General features: G+C 38.2%; 1 non-coding gene across 1 annotated transcript; it reads right to left on the minus strand.

Moving 5' to 3' along the window:
- Window positions 1-1,420: 1,420 nt before the first annotated feature.
- On the minus strand, window positions 1,421-1,494 carry Trnan-guu. Its single transcript has one exon. It is a non-coding gene; the product is annotated as a tRNA-Asn (tRNA).
- Between the last annotated feature and the right edge of the window lie 22,628 nt (window positions 1,495-24,122).

Below are 24,122 nucleotides of genomic sequence, written 5' to 3' on the forward strand. Positions count from 1 at the left end.
CTATTCTCCCATGGAGACGATCGTAGAGATGCTGGATGTAGTCCTGTGGAACGGCTTGCCATGCCATTTCCACCTGTCGCCTCAGTTGGACCAGCGTTCGTGCTGGACGTGCAGATCGCGTGAGACGACGCTTCATCCAGTCCCAAACATGCTCAATGGGGGACAGATCCGGAGATCTTGCTGGCCAGGGTAGTTGACTTACACCTTCTAGAGCACGTTGGGTGGCACGGGATACATGCGGACGTGCATTGTCCTGTTGGAACAGCAAGTTCCCTTGCCAGTCTAGGAATGGTAGAACGATGGGTTCGATGACGGTTTGGATGTACCGTGCACTATTCAGTGTCCCCTCGACGATCACCAGTGGTGTACGGCCAGTGTAGGAGATCGCTCCCCACACCATGATGCCGGGTGTTGGCCCTGTGTGCCTCCGTCGTATGCAGTCCTGATTGTGGCGCTCACCTGCACGGCGCCAAACACGCATACGACCATCATTGGCACCAAGGCAGAAGCGACTCTCATCGCTGAAGACGACACGTCTCCATTCGTCCCTCCATTCACGCCTGTCGCGACACCACTGGAGGCGGGCTGCACGATGTTGGGGCGTGAGCGGAAGACGGCCTAACGGTGTGTGGGACCGTAGCCCAGCTTCATGGAGACGGTTGCGAATGGTCCTCGCCGATACCCCAGGAGCAACAGTGTCCCTAATTTGCTGGGAAGTGGCGGTGCGGTCCCCTACGGCACTGCGCAGGATCCTACGGTCTTGGCGTGCATCCGTGCGTCGCTGCGGTCCGGTCCCAGGTCGACGGGCACGTGCACCTTCTGCCGACCACTGGCGACAACATCGATGTACTGTGGAGACCTCACGCCCCACGTGTTGAGCAATTCGGTGGTACGTCCACCCGGCCTCCCGCATGCCCACTATACGCCCTCGCTCAAAGTCCGTCAACTGCACATACGGTTCACGTCCACGCTGTCGCGGCATGCTACCAGTGTTAAAGACTGCGATGGAGCTCCGTATGCCACGGCAAACTGGCTGACACTGACGGCGGCGGTGCACAAATGCTGCACGTCGCTCGGCCAACAGCGGCCTACTGCAGACCGACACTTAAGACACACCAAATACAAATCGACATCGAGAGACAGGCCCTGTCATATGGCACTCGCGACGTATATGCTGAAATTGAATGTAAAGAATACGTCTTTTGTAGCGGGCGTCCCTCTACTGCAGTGTCACACATGACGAATAAAAAGGAAAACAGCAGAACGTCTGTGTAGGGCCATTTTTTACCTACAGTGTCACTTGGCTGAATGTGTATAAGGCTCTGTGGCATCACTCAAACGCAGCCAAATTGTCACACTAGCTGTGTATCTCTAACAAAGTTGACGTATGTCCTCACCTCGGTGCCGGTTAAAACGATTTCGCCCCCGGGTGGGCTCGAACCACCAACCTTTCGGTTAACAGCCGAACGCGCTAGCCGATTGCGCCACGGAGGCCTTGACTTTGGCTCCCTTGTGCTCTGTATATCAACGCAATTCGTATACCTTCTGCAGGAATCTCGCAGAATGGTAGCATTTGCTTACGCCTCTTCACATGGATAACGTGCATGCACACTGTAGCGAGGCTCGTAAACGAATGACATCGCCAAGCATGACATTATACTACAAAATGCATACAAACCAATTTGGAAAGGTTAATGTCTAACCAAAACGTGAAATTTAAAAAAGTTGATAAAGTTAGAATTAGTAAACTTAATGGTCTTTTTGAAAATGGATATACAGCTAATTGGTCAAACACAAGTACTTGAAATTGAAGATGTTATTCATTCTAATCTGATCTTATATAAACTGAAAGATATCGAAGGTAATTTTTATGAACAAGAGCTACAGAAAACAAAATATCTGGATGTGTAGTTAGTTGAAAAATTTTTAAGAAAGAAAGGAAATAAAGTTTATGTTAAATGGTTAGGTTTTGATAATTCGCACAACAGTTGGGTAAATAAAGATAAAGTCGTTTTATAAGTTAAACATCTAAAAAAAATTATTTCTATATAAATGTATCGTATGGTACGAATGTGAAAACTAACCATTTCATATTTTATAAATGTGTGTTAACCTGATGATGAAGATAGTCTCTAATTTCATAAATCAATTAACTGACAAGGCTGTAAATTATTTATATAATTTGAAAGGGGATGAAATTTGTATTGTTTATGAATACTTTAAAAAACAGCACTGACTTTCCATAAACATGAGAAAATTAAGTGTAAGTCTGCTTCAGTTGACACTCGTCATTTTAATATTCATTGTCTCCTGTATCTTCATTTAAACTTGTTTCAAAATGATTTCCTTGAGAAATTATTGGTAACCATTCTTTCATTAAATTATATAGATTTACTGAGTTTGGATTCCTGATTCTTAAAATTATTTTCATTTCTGGATAATCTCCATGTAATTCATTCAGTATAGAATTTACAGAACAATTTTGAGTTCTTATAACATTATATGGATACTTACACACATTATTTTTCTTAATTAAAATAAATTCACTATGTTTATCTAGATTAATGGTTGGAGGAGTAGCATGATTTTCAATAATTTCATCTTTCTCTTGAATTATATCTCTAGCATTGTTGAATATAATTGTATTACTATTTTTCATACTTTCAACATTATTTTCTAAATCTTTGATTTTATTCTGTAGTTTGTATTCACCATATTTTCTTATTGAAGGTAAAACTTCATGTGTAACCCATCTTCCAAATGCCTTTGCATCTTCCTTTTGTGATTTAAAAATTGAAGAATATAAGCCAGATTCACTGTAAATATTGATGATTGTTTATTACCTTTCAACCCTGAAGACGTTTTGGGGTTTAAATTTTCAAATATAATTTTGTCTTCTTTATCAACATGATGTCTAATCGCATAGTCAGTGTCTCTATACTCTAATATTTTAGCAACATTTTTACTTTTAAATAATGGATTATTGTCTTTATCAATTATCACAAAGACTTCTTTATAGTTGTATGTAAGCTTGTTATTCATAAGGTCTACAACTGACTCCATTTAATATAGAATAAAAATACATTAGTAAATTAAAATTCTACAGCAGGCACAGTTAAAATTTCATCATTATAAATATTTATTTTCAAAGGTCAAATTTTGGACCACTGTATTTCCATACAAGAACTCAAGAAACTCGTTCATGATCAACACGTTCTTCAAGGAATCCAAATGTCATTGAACCAACTTCCTAAATTTAATTAATACTTCCTTTTTTGAATAAATTAAAAAATACTTAACATTGACTTTGAACATTCGACAACTGCCATTTATATAGAATGAAAATACATTAGTAAAACAAAAATGTCAGATTTTCTGTTATTCAGTCATCTTTAACTTCCTTAAGAGTGTTTCATTAAAGATAACAATTTCCTTTTTATGAAATGTGAATTGTACTAAAAACTCATAAATAAAATAAGAAACAATCAGTAGAAATACTAATGAGAGAAGGAAAATTATGAGTGTAAATATTTTATCTATACAGCAATCAACCCCACAGCAACATGAAAGAGGATTCATTTATTAAGGAAAATTTTTAATTATTAATGAAAATTTATCTCAATAAATGGAAGCACACAAGAAGTGTAAAAAATGTGAAGTAGAGAAATCAATTGATACCCTTTATCAACACAAATACTCAAAGGATAAGCTTTCATTTATGTGTAAAGAATGTCATAAAACGATTACAAAAAATATGTATAATAACAAAAAGAATGTTTTGAACAGTTTATATCTAATTATAAAAGTTCTTTGGCAATGTTTAAGGATATGACAGATTTTTTTCATTTTTACAAACAACAACAACAGGAGTTACAACATTTAAAAAAATGTATTGGTTGTCAAGAAATTAAAGATCTTGGCTCTTTTTATGTAAGTCATACATCTAGGGACAAGCTCGCAAGTAGATGTAAGAGTTGTCAACTAGAATATAGACAAAAAAGAAAAATTGTGTGTGAGTGTGGAAAGGAAATAGTTAAAAGTGATCTCAAAAAACATTTACAAACAAATACACACATCAAAAATGAAATACATACTTAGAGTATTAAAAATGTATCTTAAATAAGTTAGAACAATCTCTGCAATTTTTCAAATCTATTAAAAATTTATCTTTAATAAATTAGAACTATCTTTGTTGCTGCTCTCCAATTTTGCAAGTCCTCTAAAAATTATCTTAAATAAATTAGAAGTCATCTTTGCTGTTGATCTTCAATTTTTTCAAATCTATTAAAAATTCATCTTTAATAAATGGAAGCCTTTCAGAGAAAGTTTCCAGTCACTCAACTTCATGATTATTGCAGAAGGAATAATTTACAAGGATATAGTGCAGTTGGAAAGGATGGCCTTATCAACTTAATTGTTACGAATAATTTACCACCACCACCACCACCACCCATTTTTTCAAAAGCTAATGAAACTTTTTCTATAATAAAAGATAGAAAAATGGAAGTCTCTCTGAGAGATTTTACAATTGCTCAACTTCATGGTTATTGCAAAAGGAATAATTTACAAGGATATAATGCACTTAGAAAGGATGGTCTTATCAACTTAATTATTTCAAATAATTCACAAGTTGCTACAAAAACCCTAGAAAATTTGAAAGTAAGTGAACTCAAAGATAAAGCTAAAGATCTTGGTGTTAAAGAATAAAATACATTAAAGAAATCAGAGTTAATTAAAGCCATTGTTTTACAAGAGTTTAATTTTCATCCAGATATATTTCAAAAAACTAGATTAAGACCAAAACGTGTACCAAATATAAATTACTTTTACAGATTTGATGATGATATTATTGGAAAGCCTCATCCACAAAGAGAGTAAGGCTAGATCAAATTTATCCATTTAGTAGTAAATTATTTGATAAAGAAAAGGAAGCTGAGCCATCTGAAAAGAATTTATTTGAGATAAAAGAAATTAAATCGAAATTTAATGAAAAATTTAAAGCATGGTCTGTTGACTATAAAATTGTCTTTAACGATGCTAACATTGCCAAACTCGATACTGTTAGTGAGAAAACAGATTATATAACAAAAGCACTCAATTCCATGGTTGATGTAGCCGGAAAGAGGACAGGAAAGGAGATAAGCTCAATATAACAACCAACAACCCAAAAACGTTTTATCCAATTTCTACAAGTTATAACGCATCAAATAATGCACAAGAGTCTCTTCAAATTTTGTGCAACAAAATGAGGGATATCTTAATATCAGATGAAACAGTTGATATATTAGAAACATCATTTAATATTCAGATGTTAGCAATTCATAAAGGCAGTGGATGTAAAAAATAATAAATCTAGCTGAAGACAAAAAGCTTAAGAGGTGCATCACAAGAATTAAAAATGATGATAATCTGTGCTGTCCTAGAGCTGTAATTGTAGCTTTGACATATCACACAAATAATATTTTAGGAAGAAAACTAAGTACAAACAAGATTAATAAAATCAGAGAAGGAGATAAATACAAATTATAGAAAGAGTTAACAAATATATTATGTAATCAGTTGGGTGAATACAACGAAGAAGGATTTACTTTAGATGATATTAAAAATGTTGAAGAATTGTTGGATATTCAAATAAACGTTATATGTGCTGAAAATTTCAATGCAGTTATCTATAGTGGTTGTGAGAAAGAAATCAAGAGTTATCTGTACAAAGATCACAACCATTTCAATGTAATTAACAGTATGACTGCTTTCTTATGATCTTCATATTTCTGTGATAAGTGCCAGAAACCATATCACAACAAGGAGAAACATAGATGTAAAATAGATCGAAAAGTGTGTATAGTATGCAAAAGACCAGAACATGAAAGTGAAGAAAATAAGATTTATTGTGAGAAATGCAATAGATACTGTTATAATGAAGAATGCTTGAACATTCACCAAGAAGTCTGTGATACAGCTTACAAGTGTGAAGGATGTAAAAAAATTTGTTTAAGATCTAAAGAACATAAATATGGTTTTGAACTTTGTAGAAATTGTAACCAAGTAGTGGAAATCGGAAATCATAAATGCTATATGCAACCTGTATTGCAAAAAGGTGGTATCTGTGAAAGAAAATTTGGTGATGAATATATACTGCAAGGTTGTCCAAATTGTAATAAAGAACATTTTTATGTTTACCAGTGCTTCGTGTGTAATAAAATAGTTGGTGGTAAAGAGTTTAAATGTTGTGAAATAGGCTTTCCAAAGAAAGTGAATTGTACCTATACTGAAAGATACATATGGTTTGATTATAAAGCAACTCAATAAACTGGAACACACATTCCAGATCTTATAATTGTTCACAATTTTACAGGTGATACTGTTTATAAATTTAAGGCAATTGATGAATTCTGTAAGTGGATGATATCTCAAAAAAACAGTTATCACACATTCATAGCTCACTAGCTAAAAGGTTATGATTCCCAATTCATTTTGAAGTACCATGTTGAAAATACAATAAGGCCGTATACAATCTACACATGAACTAAGTTAATGTTATTGGAGATCAAACAGTTAGGCATAAAAATTATAGACAGCAGTAATTTTGTACAAGGTCCACTTAGTAGTTCTCCAAAAACTTTTGATTTGAGAGAACTGAAGAAAGGCTACTTCCCACATTTATTCAATACGCCAGCAAATGAAAACTATATAGGATCGATTCCTGATACTGAATGTTATTGTGTTGACAGTATGAAGCCAAAATATCGAGAAGCATTTCTCAAATGGTACAGCTCTAGCGTTAAAGAAAATTATGTGTTCAATATGAAGAAAGAAGTTAACGAGTACTGTAATTCTGATGTAGATATATTAAGAAGAGGTTGTTTGGAATTAAGAAAACAGTTTCTGGAAATTGCTAACATTGATCCAATCTGTCATTTAACAATTACTGGCGTTTCTATGGGAATTTGCAGATCGAAATATTTACAGGAAAATACAATCGCTGTTTTGGATAAAGAACAGAAGGAGAATTGCAGCAAACAATCGATAGCTTGATTGAATAGTTTAAATAACAGCAACATCTCACATGCTCTTAATGGTGGAGAAGTCAGAACTGCAGAAGCAAAAGTAGATGGATTTCATAAAGCTACTAATACTGTTTATCAATATCATTTTTGCTTCTGGCATGGTTGTAAAAATGTTTTAAAAGTGAAACAATTATCAACAGAAATAAGAAAACTGTGGGTGTTCTTTATCAAAAGACTTTAACAAGAACTGCAGAAATGCTGGATACAATCCGGTGGAAACGTGGGAATGTGATTGGGTGAACTCAGTAGAGTATTAAAATCTTAAACAATACCAGAAATTATTGAACCATTAAATCCAAGTGATGCATTTTATGGTGGACAAACAAATGCAATAAAATTAAGAGCTAAAGCAGATGGTATTAGCTCAAAAATAAAATATATTGATGTATGTAGTCTTTATCCTACTGTGCAATATTATGATTATTATCCTAAACAACATCCAAGGAAAATATATACACCAAGATATTATACTAAAATTGGTATAGATTAATAAAATGTAAATTATTGCCTCCTAGAGGATTGTATCATGCTGTTTTGCCTGTATGCATGCAAATCGATAAAAATGAAAAACTATTGTTTCCTCTGTGTATCAAATGTGCAGAATAACAGCTATGTAAATACAATCACTGCGATGAAGAAAGAAGTTTCATCGGAACTTGGTCGACAGATGAAGGAAAGAAAGCTGTAGGAAAAGGATATGGGGTTTTAGATGTTTATGAAGTATGGGACTTTAAAAATAAAAGCAAAACGCTGTTTAAAAATTATGTGAAAGACTTTATGAAAATAAAATTAGAAACTAGTTCACATAATTTTGAAAGTGACAAAGAATACATCAAAACAGTTAAAGAGAAGTTGGATATTGCCTTGGATCGTGATAGAATAAAAGAAAATCCTGGAAAGCAAATTTGGACAAAGACAAAACATGAGTCAAACAGAATATGTGACAAATTTGCAACAATTTTATGAGATTCTGTTGGATGATCAATTAGATAACTTAGATGTAAATTTTATTACGGAGGAAATAGTCCAGATAAGATACAATTTCATTGATTATTACGTGGAAAACAATGCAGCTACGAATATCTTTATAGCTGCATTCACTACATCAAATGCAAGACTTAGATTGTATGATATGTTAGATAAATTAGGAAAAAATGTCATATATTTCGATACTGATTCTGTACTATATATATGGATGATGATAAAAATATTGTGGAAGCAGGTTGCATGTTAGGTGAATGGACAGATGAATTGGGAAATAATTGGATTACAGATTGGGCTTCAACAGGTCCGAAAAGTTATTATTATGAGAAAAATGATAAAAAGACAGAAATGAAGGTAAAAGGATTCATATTAAAATACAAGAGTATTCAAAAGTTGAAAGGTGCATCTATGATCAGATTAATTGAGAATGAAGTGAAAGAAAAGATACAATTAGAATACAATCAGATAACTAGAGATGTTGATACTAAAAATGTAGCAAACAAACAGATTATGAAAGAATTTTCATTTCAGTATGATAAAAGAATTGTTCTAGATAACTATGATACAGTGCCTTATGGATACTAAAAATTATCTATATCTTCTAACATAAGTGAAAAATTCATACCACATGCCTTATACAAATAGAATAAATTAGTTAGTTGCATTTTGATGTTTCTAAGATGTCTAACTTTTTAGTCATAGAGTGATAAACTTTAAAAATAATGAATAAGCTTTAATGTAATTTTGTAATTTTATAGGTAAATTAATAATTGGTAAATTAAAATCTATTACTTGTTTTACTGTCACAGAAAAGAGAGAATTGGAATTTTCTATTTCCTCCCGTAGTTCTATATCTGTTTCCTCGTAGTTATCAAAGTACTTTTTGTATTCTTCTTTATAAACTCTCTTTAATGCACTAAAATGTTTAGTATGCTTCTCACTTCTGAAGTGTTCTATAATTAATGATGGTTTAAAATGTTCTGTGCCAGTATTACACTCAACTTTTTTCTCTCTTGGATTATTACTTCTCTCGACAAAGATGTCATACTTAAATTCATCCCATACATTAGTCACATTTATATAGAATAAAAATTTAAAAGATTATTAAAATTTTATTCTATATAAATGGACAATCTACTGATGAAGTTCAATAATGCCAGCAATTCTAATCTGTTTATAAAAAATTAATGAGCTTGATGTAAATGAGCGTTATTACATTACTGACTGTGAACGTTTAAAAACTAGATATTGTGATAAAATTTGTCTAGAGCCCGATAATAAATTTAAAATTATTTTGCCAGAAAGGTTCAATAAAATAATAGATAACTGGTACTTCCAATTTTTTAAAGATGGTGACATTAAACTAAAATATAAAGGAATAAAGAGAACTAAAAGTAATGATAACGAATTTCGTGATCTAGAGTTTGTTGTGTAGAATTTTTTAAAAATAATCAGATCATTGACTCTTCCTTATTCGATCATGTTAAATTACAGAATATCTATATTAAAAATGGCAGAAACGTGATTTTTCCTCTAGAAATGTGGAATCTAGATCCGCCAAATAATTATTTAAAAGATTATAATGCTTTCTTAGATTTTAAGAGAACTACACAATTGAATGGTGATGTTAATGTGAGTCCATTCAGCTTTATTGAAAATTATCCTATCTATGTTATAAATATGTCTAGAAGAATGAATGTATTAGCTACACAGAAAACTACAATGAAGTTGTGTGCAAATTTTACTGATAAAATTTCGAAAGATACGCTTATGTATGTGGTAATGTATGGTAAAAAGAATTTGATATATGATTCGAAGCATAGAATTTTAGTTGAAAATTTTTAGTTTTTGTTGTTTCATCCATTTATAAAAAATTTTAGTAGCTAGTGTGTGCAGTCCAGCAGTTTATAAGACAATGAAGGACATCATTAAAAAATAACCTGCAACTGTGCTCAAGTGACCCACTTACTACTAATGGACCGCACTGCAGGATGACTCAGGTTTCTTTGATGTTATTTATTTACACAGCGTTCTACATTCGATATCAAGTCATTGTGGGAATGGTTTATTATAATAATTATGGTATATATTATTGAATTTTGTATAATTTAAATGTTAGCACATGAACAGAATGTTGAATACTTGTATATACATTTGTTCTGAGAAAGCCATTTACATGTTAACTACTCACCAAATTTTACAGTCATTAAATAACAAGACTGCAGTATCTGGTATTTTCTGTGACCTTTCTATAACATTTGAGTGTGTGAATCTCACTATTCTTCTAGATAAACTGAGGTTTTATTGAAACTGATGGTATATGCAACCAATGGCTAATGTCATATGTAATCAAAAGAATGCAGAAAATTGTATTTCATAATTCAGCCAACACAATCAGGGGATAGTCTTCTGACTGTAGAGAAGTCATGTATGGGGTTCCCCACAGCTCAGACTTTGGTTCAGTATTGTCCTTCATATATGTAAACGATCATCCATCTAATATTCAACAAGTAGAATTAGTTCCTTTTGCAGAAGACATAAGTACTAAAAGAAATCCAAGCATACATACAGCAACAGAAGAAATGGTAAACAATACTCTTAAAACTCTGATTGACTAGTTTTCTACTAATGGTCTCACACTCAGTTTTAAAAATACACAGCATACCAAATAGCAAATGGTACAGCAATAAGTCACAAATAATGTTTATGCTTATAGTGTGTATCACTTGCCTAGCAAGGTAACAATTTTATCAGGTTTCATTCCATGTGCATCACCACCCAGTGATATAAAATGTCAGAAAGACAGGAAAGAAAAATCTGAAAACAAACTGAAAATTTTTCTCCTTGTCATTTCTTTCTACTCCTTAGAAGATTTCCTATTATTGTAATGCATAAAAGGTGGTGGCTAGTAATTACTAACCCACATCTCTAATTTTTTTTAATTGTAGATGTTCAGCAGGTAGCCACATGTAGAAATTAATTTGTCATGTGAATGTGAACTGATTTGATACATCATTACGATTTATGATACCAATTACGCATGGAACATGAAACTAACTGACTAACTTTGAGGAAGGATAAGCTTGAATTAGAGTACAATATGTTGTTCATTCGCACATAACATCTTCATTTTTTAAGAAAATCAAGAAAAAACAAAGAGTTCACCTTGGAGACCCATACTGCATTTACTGACTTCAAAAAAAGTCTTCAGTTAAGTGAACAAATCTAAACTATGAGACATTATGAGGTTCAAAAGATACCTCAGCCATTTAATTAAAACAATAAACCGAAAATACGAAACAGCTGATATATTAATGAATAGTGTAAGGGTTAAACGAACATTAAATTAACAACTAGTCAAGGATTAAGACAAAGCAACATGATTTAAGATATACATTCAACGTATTGTTAAAGGATGAAAAACAGAAGTGTAAAAGTGTAAAAGTAAACCATAATACAGCCATAAATATTTTACTATTTTCGCGTAATGTCACACAGTCATACTGAAAAGAAAAGATGATCGTCAAAGATTTGAGTATAGACTTGAACAAATTGTGAAAGAATATAACTTAGAAATTGTGGTACATAAAACTAGAGTAATGGCGTTTCGAGGAAAATATTGTCCATTGAAAGATAATAAGCAACTGAAACACATTGAACAAATCTCTGATTTTTTCTGTCTATGAGCGTATATAAGTTACAATAAAGTTCAAATATACAAACCAAGATTTAAAGTTTTGAACACACAAGTGACACTATAAACAAAAGTTGACTAACAGGACAACGGGGGACACTAGAAACAAAATGTGTGAAGTACTGGAAACACCAGTTTTAATCTATGGGAGTGAGACATTGGTGCTTAGACATAAGGACTTGAGTCATCCAACAGCAGAAAAGAAATGATTAAGAATGGTTAAAGCATCATGAAGGTGAGACAGAATACGTAACGAAGAGATAAGAACAGAACTTAATGTTTATTATACAGGGAAAATAGTGAACCATTACTGAAGAAAACTGAAAGAACATGCAAACAGAACGAATGAAGATATATTGCCAAAACAGATATGGTTTTATAAGCCACAAGGAGGAATAGATTCTAGATGGCCTAGGAATAGATAAGAACAGCTCTGAATGTGAAGTCGGAACAGGCATTTTCCTCAGACCATGAAATGCAGAAGAAGAAGAATGAACAAATATCTGCTGATCCTCTCAACTTAACTATAGTTTTTATCGTAAATTTCGTTACTGTGGGTGGCTGTCTCAAATGGTTCAAATGGCTCTGAGCACTATGGGCCGGCCGGGGTGACCAAGCGGTTAAAGGCGCTACAGTCTGGAACCGCGTGACCGCTACGGTCGCAGGTTCGAAACCTGCTTCCGGCATGGATGTGTGTGATGTCCTTAGGTTAGTTAGGTTTAAGTAGTTCTAAGTTCTAGGGGACTGATGACCTTAGAAGTTAAGTCCCGTAGTGCTCAGAGCCATTTGAACCATTTAGCACTATGGGACTTAACTGCTGTGGTCATCAGTCCCCTAGAACTTAGAACTACTTAAACCTAACTAACCTAAGGACATCACACACATCCATGCCCGAGGCAGGATTAGAACCTGCGACCGTAGCGGTCACGCAGTTCCAGACTGTAGCGCCTAGAACCGCACGGCCACTCCGGCCGGCGTGGCTGTCTCAGTATTAGAATATTTTTTAATGTATTTTAATGTTGAGAAATCCACACACGCAGCTGAAGATGGCGAATTACACTGTAACTAATTTGAAACAATCTGAAGGCGACGCCATAATGGCAGAAACCAGTTGCTGTATGGATGCATTTACTCAACCTAAGTTAGCCAGTTAAAACTTATCAGAATGAAATTCATTTGACCACAACATTTTCTTTGGCAGTTATCGTTGTCTCTAATTGTGAAATGACTTCGCATTGCAGAAGTGGTTGACCAAAAATTGCGAACTTGCTGCAAGACATTAGTTCTCTAAAGCAATTTTGGGGGAATAAAGATTAAAGGTTCTGCTCCATGATTACAGACGAAGAATAAGCTCGCTTAGAACAAAAAACAGGGAACGAAATAGAGTTTCCAGTTTCAGAGGAAGGGACAGTTCACCAGCTCAGCTTGTGACCACTGTATTTTATACATTTTGCACAACGTGCTGATTTTGTTACAAATTTCAGAATGAAATTTTCACTCTGCAGCAGTGTGTGCGCTGATATGAAACTTCCTGGCAGATTAAAACTGTGTGCCCGTCCGAGACTCGAACTCGGGACACTCTATTTCGTTCCCTGTTTTTTGTTCTAAGCGAGCTTATTCTTCGTCTGTAATCATGGAGCAGAACCTTTAATCCTTATCCCCCCAAAATTTCTTTAGAGAACTAATGTCTTGCAGCAAGTTCGCAATTTTTGGTCAACCACTTCGAGTCTCGGGCGGGCACACAGTTTTAATCTGCCAGGAAGTTTCTTATTACAAATTTATTAACCAGTCAGTTGCTGTATCGCGCAGATTAACTCCAAAAGCCGAACGTATAATACAGGGCCAACATGATTCGAACGTAAATGGCGACAACATTGCAGAGATTATACTCCTATACGTTATGTCGCCCTAGGGGTTGAATATCATAGTGGTAGTGAGGTAGCTGGCTTAGGAGAGCTTCTCTGATCTGTACAGTGGGTCAGCCAGAGGGGGTGAATGGGGAGGCGTGGTTGGGGGGGGGGGGGAGGAGAGGAGGGAGGCAGTCTTGGCGTGACGTAAGCAGCGCCTCCGCCTCGTGTGGGCATTACTAGTCCATCGGCGAGGGCCGGCGGCCACTGCTAAGAGGATTTCGGCGCCGTGACTGGACGCAGTCCATGTAACGACTCACGAATAATTAATTAGCACGGACCGGCCCTGCAGCCAGCAGCTAGCAGCTGCTGGCGATGCATCCCTGGCCGGCCACGTACCACACCGTGCTGAAAGCGGCAAATCTCTCTCAACCAAACTTAGCTGCGGAACTTCGTAGTATAGGGATGAAAAAAATTCAAGTACACCAGACAAAAAGTTGGTTGTGCCTAGAGGCTATTACAGCATGCGCACCAAAAAATGCAGGGGAAAGGGCAACGCTTGGTCACCAAGAATGTAGAGATAAACAGCCTGGTTCATATTCACAATAACTTGAATGATGGTGCACAAGCTTTGGAAAGAGAAGCACTTCCAAAAACGTCACAGAAACACCTCCAGCCTGTCTTAAACTATCCACATGCGGTGGGTTGAAGGCCTCATTGGGCCGTCGATACACTAAACTTCCTTGAATAATTTGAAAAGAGACAAAGTCGCTACTCATCGGATCTCACCGTTCGTGTCTAATGAGCTACTGCATCCACTTCCCATGTTGTTCGGCTCACTGATGGCAATACGCGCCACTGAGAGCAATAATCCTCCGCGAGGTAATCGACTCCAAATGTCCATCGCATTCAGTTCCCTTCGTAATGTTCCCTCGTGAACTGGATCGGGTGGACCTGAATTCAGCGACAGTAGCAGTTCATATCCAGTGATAAACCGATGGTCATTGACAAGACGTGACTCTCGTGCTGTCGCTGTCGGAGAAAGTTTTCATGGCCACTGTTCTTAAGCCGTGTTGCATGGCTGCGAATGGTACACCATGGCTTGTAAACACGTTCAAATGTCTGCGCTGATACATCAACAAATAGGGCAACTTCATTCACTGTTTCATCATGGTCATAAGCAAACGCGATAATTTTTTTCTGCCATTCTGTTCCGTGGAGCGTCGACCGATATCACAGTGCTGATCCCGTACAGCCGATTTACACATATACACGTCTTGACTACCACGTCAGCGTCGGTGGGTCCCATCGCAGCCTGGTACCATTCCTACACCTTCTTCAGCCTGCAGAGCAATCAGTGTGCTCTTTTAAGAGGGTGAAGTTATCTTCCATCCCAGTGTCCTTCATAACACGTGTTACACAGGATGATTCCGTGATGACGTTACAAACTTTCAGGGATGATGGAGAAGGATAAATGGGTCAATTTGAGGTAAGGGATTCTAACTAGGAAACGACGAAACCGAAAGTTACTGTATAAGCGGAAAAGTTCTAATACCTCTGACAGTGGATCTCTTCTACTGCAAACCCTTGCTTTCTGCATGTTATGGAAGGAGCCGGTATGAATAAAAATGAAAATAAAAGTCCAGTAAACACGGACTCTCAAGTGAATACCTTAAGAGTCATGAGAACTTGTTTATCTTTGCTACTGTGAAACGTATCTCTTCTACTGACCAGATGTTTACAGCTCTTAAGATATGCACTACAGAGCTCATGTTTATGGGACATTTTTTTCTTGTTTTTAGCCATACTACCACCTTTCAAAATAGGAAAGGAAAAGATCTTGTAGTAGAGGAAGTCCACATTCAGAAGTGTCGGAACGATTTTCGCTCAAAGCTTTCGACTCGATCATTTCCGTCCCTTACCTCAAATTGATAAATTACCCTTCTCTGTCATCCCTAAAAGTTTATAACATCACCACGGAAAAAACTATAGTGAGCGATTCTTAGCGCTTTCATAGTAGGTACTTTATGATACTCTGAAGACATTCGTGATGTATAAGGAATATTTAAACGAAAAGATATGAAACGCCTTAACAAACAAAGCGGTTGAAATTTGCATATGCCATTTTGGAATAAAATAGTGAGATATCTAGAGACGCGGATATAGTTTCCGGGAGAATTGGTAGCAACCTACCCCTAATAAATTCAAAGCGGTGCTCTCAGCAGGCAAGGTGATGCCCTCCGTTTTCGACATCCAAGGTCCGATACCCATCTAATTCCTTGAGCACGGAAAAACCATTAACGGTGACGTGTCCTGTACCTATGCAAGTTCATCAAGAGCGAACTGCCTTGGCTGTTCACGGAGGGAGTGATTCTGCTCCACGATAAGGCCCGTGCACAGGTCTCCAAGATCGAACATACTGTAACTGCCAAGTTCAAGTGGAAGCAGCTTCAGCCCTACAGCCTGGACATTCGCCCTGCAGCTTCTGTGTGTTTGGTCCGCTAAAAAATCATCTCACATGGGAAGCTCTTCAGCTCAGACGACGAACCGAAGGACATGGTAAAGGACTCGCTCCTGTCACGGCTCGTGAAACAGTGGGGTAGTTGTGCTCAGGCCTCTGGTGACTACGTCTGAAAAATGGCTTCAATTATACGCGCAACTTCTTTTGAAAACGCATCAGGTTTTTATCTAGATAAAAGGTCACGAAAGCTCCAAAAAACAATGTTGTTAGTGCAGCCTTTGCATCTTTATTTGAAGAGAAATGGCAAACAAACTCCTTGTTGGAATTTGAAGAACAGCTTGTGCCACTGGTGATAATTCTTACGTCGTATACGGTTTCTCAGACGGAGGTGACGAGTTGTGGTTCGCTGTGGAAACTGGAAATATAGCACCCATTTTTCGTACTTGACTGAGACTGCCTAGGCGGTCTGGCAGACATCTGCTTTCCAACAAGAGCGATTCGTCACCCTACAGGGGATAGGAAAAATAATGTGAACAGTGGTAGTAATGGGATGGTTGTGTTTAGCGGTCAACAACGCAGGTAAGGCAGGTGTCACGCTGGACTGTGCGTGTTCAGCACGGACTAAGCATCAGTGCAGGTTGTTTACGCGAAGTGCACACTTCGTATTTGCATTCACAGGTCTAGGTCGACGAGCAATTAGAGACTAACAGAGTTCCAAAGACGGCATATTGTGGGGGTCAGGTCAGCTGTAGCATCAGTAACAAAGACAACCAACTTATTGAATGTTTTCAAGAGCAACTGTTTCAATAGTCATGACAGCCTACACAAAACACGTAAAGACAACATCGTGTAAACGTAACAGTGGGCGCAAATCAAACGTAAATGACAGAGATCGTCGTACGCTAACACGAATTGTGTCGAAACAACACTAAACTACGGTGGCTAAAGTGACTGCAGAGCTCAATAGCCATCTTCGAAACCCTGTATCTATCGACACCGTCCACTGAGAACTCTATAAAGGGAGTAGTCATGGATGAGCTGTTATACCGAAACTATTACTGACGCCAACCAACGCAAAGAAGAGTAAAACATGGTTTCAGGAATAGAAATCCTGGAGGGCTGATCAGTGGAAACAGGTCATATTGTCCGACGAGTCAAATTTTTTCTTATTTCCAACATCGGGCCGCGCTTACGTCCGGAGAATGCCAAAAGAATCCTACAGTCCTGATTGCTTGGTTCCCAAGGTTAAGAATGGAGGCAGAAGTGTGATGGTGTGAGCTGCCATATCACGGTATTCTGTTGGTTCCATCATAACTCTCAAAGGCCTTGTTACAGCCAACGATTATGTGAACATTTTAGGTGATCAGGTGCACCCAATGATTCACATGTTGTTCCCCAACAATGATGCCATATTGCAGGACGATAATGCACCCATTCACACAGCCAGGACAGTAAAATCGTGGTATGAGGAGGACGCAACTGAACTACAGGGTCTTCCCTGGCCACCACAGTCCTTGGGCTTGAACATATCGAAGCCTTGAACTGAAACTGGAAACTCTATTTCGTTCCCTGTTTTTGTGGGCGGTGATGGAGTGCAGACTCCGGAGTAGGTTTCCACTTCCCTCTCCAGTAAACGAGTTAAAGAAGTTCTAATCGAAGAGTGGCATAACTGGAGACTACACAATCATTATATACCAGTATTCCAACAAGAATCGCAGCTGTATTACGGACAAATTGGGGTCCAATCCGTTATTAATAAACCATTCTCAAGTAAGTACAGGTGTATATAGAGCTTTGCGTAGGCAATGGCAGACACTGGACTTGTATTCGAGAGGACAGTGGTTCAGATCCCTGTCCGGCCGTCCAGAAACAGGTTTTCCATGATTTCAGTAAAATGGGGGGTTGGCTCCTTCGCAAAAGGCACGACCGGTTTCCTGCCCCATCCGACCTTGGTTTCTGACTCTAATGACACCGTCGACGACGGTATGTGAAATTATAATATTCCTTCTTTACGTCACTTCATGGTGGCCTGGTCTGTGAGGGTAAAGGTCGAGTCATGTCGCGTTATAACATTGTACCCTGTGTTTTAAATGGTGGCCTTCACACCAGCTGCAGACGAAACGCAACAGTTCAGAACGTGAACGTAAAGAATCTCAGGATGAAGAAAGTTTTGATGTTAAGGGACGGTGGCGTCGTCTGCTAACAGCTGGATTTTGTAACGAAATAGGCCGTGTAGCCGATGCTATAGTACGATTTTGCACGCTCAGATGTCGGAAAATAAAGTCCATAGATAAAGATTACTATACTTGCTACTTATGCTCATAGATTTATATACATTCTGTTACATGTTCTCTCGTACTGGTGTCTAGTACTCTCAACCATGTTTCTGACCTCCTGCGTGTATAGAGATAATATCCTGAAAAGCAATTTAACTGTGGCCAGTCTTTGACAATCACTACTTCTTTTATAAGAAAACCGAAAAATCAGCCAAATCATTAAGGAATACAAATTGATACTTGATCTCTTGGTACACTTAGCTTCAAAATTTACGTATTTGTAAAAAAGTTATATCCTTTCGATAATTCATAACTCAGTGAAATAGAAAGTGCGTTTCAGATCGAAATTTAGAAACAACCTTAACTCACACAAATACTGCTACTAACATCATTTGAGTTTTCTGTTGCACTGAAACAATACTTAAAACATGGAAGTCATCATCAGAAAGAGACAACATGAAATTGAATAGTTATCAATGAATTCATGAAAAGATGTCCACGTGTAAAAATGTATTGGCTTTGAAAAAAAGCATAATATTTGGTACCGAGAAACGAATAGGTGAGCTGAAAGGGGAATTTCTTGTGAGGTGTGTTATGGAAAAGAGACGTTTATTAAATCAAAATAGTTCAAATGGTTCTGAACACTATGGGACTTAACATCTGAGGTCACCAGTACCCTAGAACTTAGAACTACTTAATCCCAACTAACCGAAGGACATCACAAACTTCCATGCCCGAGGCAGGATCCGAACTTGTCACCGTAGCGTCGCGCTGTTCCAGACTGAAGCGCCTAGAACCGCTCGGCCACAACGGCCAGCGTGTATGAAATCCAACGTGCGTCAAAGTTCAGGGCAACGTTAGCGCCCACGTTTGAACTTTAAGGTGTGGAGCAAGGAGAACAACGAAGTATACTGAAACTGAGGCCTTTCTTAATTTATTGGTTTATCTGTGTTCAAATGTTTCTATTCCACAAGTGCATGTTCAGTTAATGACTTGTCGCTCCAGTCGCTGGCAATAGCTTCATTAAGTCCACGACCGGTTTCAGCCTTTAACTTCTGCCAGTTGCAGGCGGATTTGAAACAACAATTGTTAATGTACAATATGGCAGACTTACAAAAAATGAGATAAAACATAAAAAACCATTTTATATTGCTTGCTATCTACGACCAAGTCTAATGCAGACTCAACAACCTTTCTTTAACAAAATATGTACACGTCACTCATAAATCTCAACCTTAACTGTTACGTCTTTTAATATGCGACAATAAAGCAACACAAGACTTACTCCAAAACAGCGGCGTATACAAAATTTACTGCTCTGATTGTATGGACAGCAACATATGACAAACTAACATGACTTTTGAAAGGCGATACAATAAACACATATAGTTAAAAAGGTTAGAGCTTCTTCCCGCTCGGCCTACCACATTTTCACTTGACGCTAACGTTCCCTCTCTGCTGTTACCTTGGACATCCCCTCTTCTATTCCCTGCCCCGTTTTCCTCACTGGAAAAATGTTCCGTGGTGCGCATTATCGGATAACAATTATGCATATGGCTCTGAGCACTATGGGACTTAACATCTATGGTCATCAGTCGCCTAGAACTTAGAACTACTTAAACCTAACTAACCTAAGGACATCACACAACACCCAGTCATCACGAGGCAGAGAAAATCCCTGACCCCGCCGGGAATCGAACCCGGGAACCCGGGCGTGGGAAGCGAGAACGCTACCGCACGACCACGAGCTGCGGACAATTATGCATATAAAATGTTTCATTGCTGTTCTCCGTATTCGCTATTTACGATCCAGTCGTGCCCTGTGTAGACGCGGGGACCATATCTCTAGCGATATTTCGTTGCTCTGCAGATACACTTTGAGTCTGTAGTTGACGAGAAACTCTTGAGCACATTCTAATATCGTCTGGGCTTAGACATGATCGTGTAGAGTTTGAAATGGCTCTTTCGGTTTTTTGTTGTTTCCAAATCGCCTACTTCTTCTTTTCTGAGAGGTGATTTTTGCCTTGGTTGCTACCTGACTTCCTGAGATAATTGCTTAATTTCGCTCTCTACGTTCTGTTTAAATTGGGAGACCTCCTCGGTCAATGCCTTATTTGGTGCAATTTCCGTCTTTTGCAGCTGCGTTATTTCCACTTGTTTCACGCGCCTCTGTAACTTCATTAATGCACATCTACCTATCTTTGTCGTATTCTCTCTTTTCTCTAATGGTTCAATAGCAATCTGCTTTGCACCCCTCGCTAGTAATCGTGCCGCGTTCGCGGTTCTTCTGACCTCCGCAATCTCTCGCTCTAGCTTTGTTCGGAGCGTCACTACCTCATTTCTCACTTCCCTCGTCTCATGTTTTACTGACTGAATTTTGACACTAACGTTCTGAATTCTACTTCCCATTTCAGCACTAACGTTTTGAACTTTACTTCCCATTTCAGAGCGAACTTCATGATTCCCCTTTTTTATTTGCTCTCTAAATTCAGCGCTGACCCCTTGAATTTTATTTCCCATTTCGGCACTAACGTTTTGAATTTTACTTCCCATTTCAGCATTAGCCTATTGAATTTGACTTCCCATTTCTGAGCTGACCTCCTGCATTTCAGCACTAACGATTTCAATTTTATTTTCCATTTCACTCCCCACTGCTTTCAGGTATATAAGGTTGTCCAACACTCCTGTGTTACCTCAATCTTTTCTCCTGTTGTGACTTTCCATTCCTCTACTCTTAGGTGATCTTCTCCCCTTTTCCCTTTCCATTTGTCGATATTCAAAAATGTTATCACCGTGCGCCCCTGATATGCTGCCTCGTAACCATACCACAGACGGCGATATACCACAATTCTTAGTTGTTCTGCGTTCACTTGGACTCCCTACACTATATTCCAGTATCTTTACGATTTCCTCAGTGCATCGCTGTTCCTCAGATTGGCTACCACGGCCTTGACTGTGTCTATCGTCCTCAAAAAATTCTCTTGGATCAGTATTCTCCTCACCAGTGCCTCGTGCTGTTAACATAGCTAACTCTTTCTCATACCGTAGGCTCTCTTGACTACTCCGTGTATCTGCCATTTCTATATCGTTACAACTAGTGCTCTGTTGTGCTACTAAGCGCGCTTTCGTCCTAGTTAGACTGATCACTGATTACACTTCTCTCTTAAAATACACTCAATTCACAGTACCCACATTTATTATGTGACGGCATGTAAGGTAAATACCTACAACAAAGAAGCTAAACTAATGGCAACGTCGTGAAAAAGTAGTGTCGTTACAATACTACAAAATACACTGACACATTACATAACATAAATCAATAAATTGGAGCCAGTGGGTTGAAGCGCAACGCCTCTGAAAAGAAATACAAAAAATACACAAATATTACTTTTAATGTTATAGCGTGACTTTTCCACTGCAAACTATACACGCAATCTGACCACTATCAACACCTAAACATTAAATGGGAAAATTTTTTTTGAAAATTTCCGAGGTTTCAAACCACTTTATGACTACTATCAGAAGACTCTTAAGTAGGATCCTGGCAAGGTAAGCCATATCCAAGATGCTACTCCAGGCGGGTATAAAATGAATGTGCGCAACGGAAAATAATAAACGCTAAAATGAAGATTTGGCCCTTTCTGACTACCCCATGAAGCAGATCTTAGGATCTCTCAATTCTATAAATTACTATCTAAACATAAATGAATGATGAAGGCAACTAATACCACTAAATGATAAACGTTGTTCCTGCTTATATATTTATTTCAGATTAAAAAAACCCTTTCTATTACAAAGTTTACATTTCCTAACGAAAATTAATGATCAGTTGCCCAAATCTGCCCCTTATTATGACTGCGCGATCTAACATCAACAACGCGAAACACTACAAGACACTACTTTCAAAGATGATCTACGATGGTGTGGAACCTCAGTGATCACAGCTGTTTAGCTCTTATAGCCCTAATAAGCCGAAGCTATTTGCGATATCAGCGTATGTACTGCGCCGGTGCGTCGAAGTGATGGTTCTCGTACTCGTCTGCGATGAAGGGAGAACTTCAGCCACAAATAAACTCTTTCAAACACAAGGACGGCAGAAGGCGGTCCTCTGACTAATATACTCTAATACTGTCTTCTCCTCTCTGTGTTTTACAAACGAGAAACGCGAACTCCCAGCCACAAGGACGGAGTACAGTTAACGTCTCGAAGCACGTATAGGCTGCGGAAGTGCTCTCAATTACTGAACGCTGCGTACTCAACGACGACTTCCAACCCGGAGGTGAAGTCCAGAATCGTATAGGTTTGCAACAGTACAGTGCCTAACTGTTCTAACTATAAACTCTCCTGAGAGCAAAGACAGCAGGTCCGTCTGTATCAACAAAGCTGATATCGAGTGACTGTCACACCCGGGCGCTCGCAACGGAAGACCACGTCTCTCCACTGCTGGCCACCCAGCAAGGCTCAGCTCCCCACCATCGTAATTTCGAAAACGAATCATATTCCTGAAACCACGGAATATTCTCAATCTCTAGAGATTCTTCCGAACGCCGAACAACCATATTTTGGTCTTTTATCGTCCGGCACGGAAAGTTTGCGAGGAAAAACCTATACACATACAATGGTAGGCTTCTGAGTAAAAATCCTTGGAAATAACCCGGCCTGCGTGGTTTCCGAGGCGCCTCTTCTTCGTTCCTCTCACCTGCTTGCAAGATTTGCGAAGTTCGGAAGTATTATCCGGTTATCCTTCCAACCCTACTACAATAGCGTCCGGTCGCGACTCTATTGTGCCCCAGTGCTCAGGTGTCTCAACGTCCGTCTTGCTACTTCCTGTGTTTAAGCAGGACCAACACACCTGTGTGGGCCTTCCACCCAGGGCTTGAGTTCTGCCTGCCATTTCATCTCCACTGGCGTTGCAACCTCTACTAGTATAGGTAGTAGTTTAGGCAGTCATTCATTATGCTGTTTTTACAATAAAGACACTCCATCACCTTTCATGCAATAAGCGTTAATAATTCTTCACAAGGCGTACGTGACAATGTGAGTCTTCTTTAAATATTCACATATACGATGTACAACCTGTCAAATGATGTTTAATTGTAGTTGTAGTTCACGGCAAAGTATGTGGATGAGTGCTTGTAAAGTAGGAAATTATAGCCACCTTACAAAGGAAAAACGTAGGAATAACATCCACTTTATCAACTCACCTCATACAAGGTTGTCGCAAAGTGCACAGTATCGAAAACAACCTCATAATCCTTCACACCATGGAGAAGGGATACTTTATGGACATTCATGAAGAAACACAAACTTACGCCTACCTGAGAAAATCCAAGGAAAAGAAGCTCAACGAATAATACACATTAAGAAAAACGTTCTTCTTGGATATCTACATCTACATCTACATTTATACTCCGCAAGCCACCCAACGGTGTGTGGCGGAGGGCACTTTACGTGCCACTGTCATTACCTCCCTTTCCTGTTCCAGTCGCGTATGGTTCGCGGGAAGAATGACTGTCTGAAAGCCTCCGTGCGCGCTCTAATCTCTCTAATTTTACATTCGTGATCTCCTCGGGAGGTATACATAGGGGGAAACAATATATTCGGTACCTCATCCAGAAACGCACCCTCTCGAAACCTGGCGAGCAAGCTACACCGCGATGCAGAGCGCCTCTCTTGCAGAGTCTGCCACTTGAGTTTATTAAATATCTCCGTAACGCTATCACGGTTACCAAATAACCCTGTGACAAAACGCGCCGCGCTTCTTTGGATCTTCTCTATCTCCTCCGTCAGACT

This window comes from Schistocerca piceifrons, chromosome 1, assembly GCF_021461385.2.
Source record: "Schistocerca piceifrons isolate TAMUIC-IGC-003096 chromosome 1, iqSchPice1.1, whole genome shotgun sequence".
NCBI lineage: Eukaryota > Metazoa > Arthropoda > Insecta > Orthoptera > Acrididae > Schistocerca > Schistocerca piceifrons.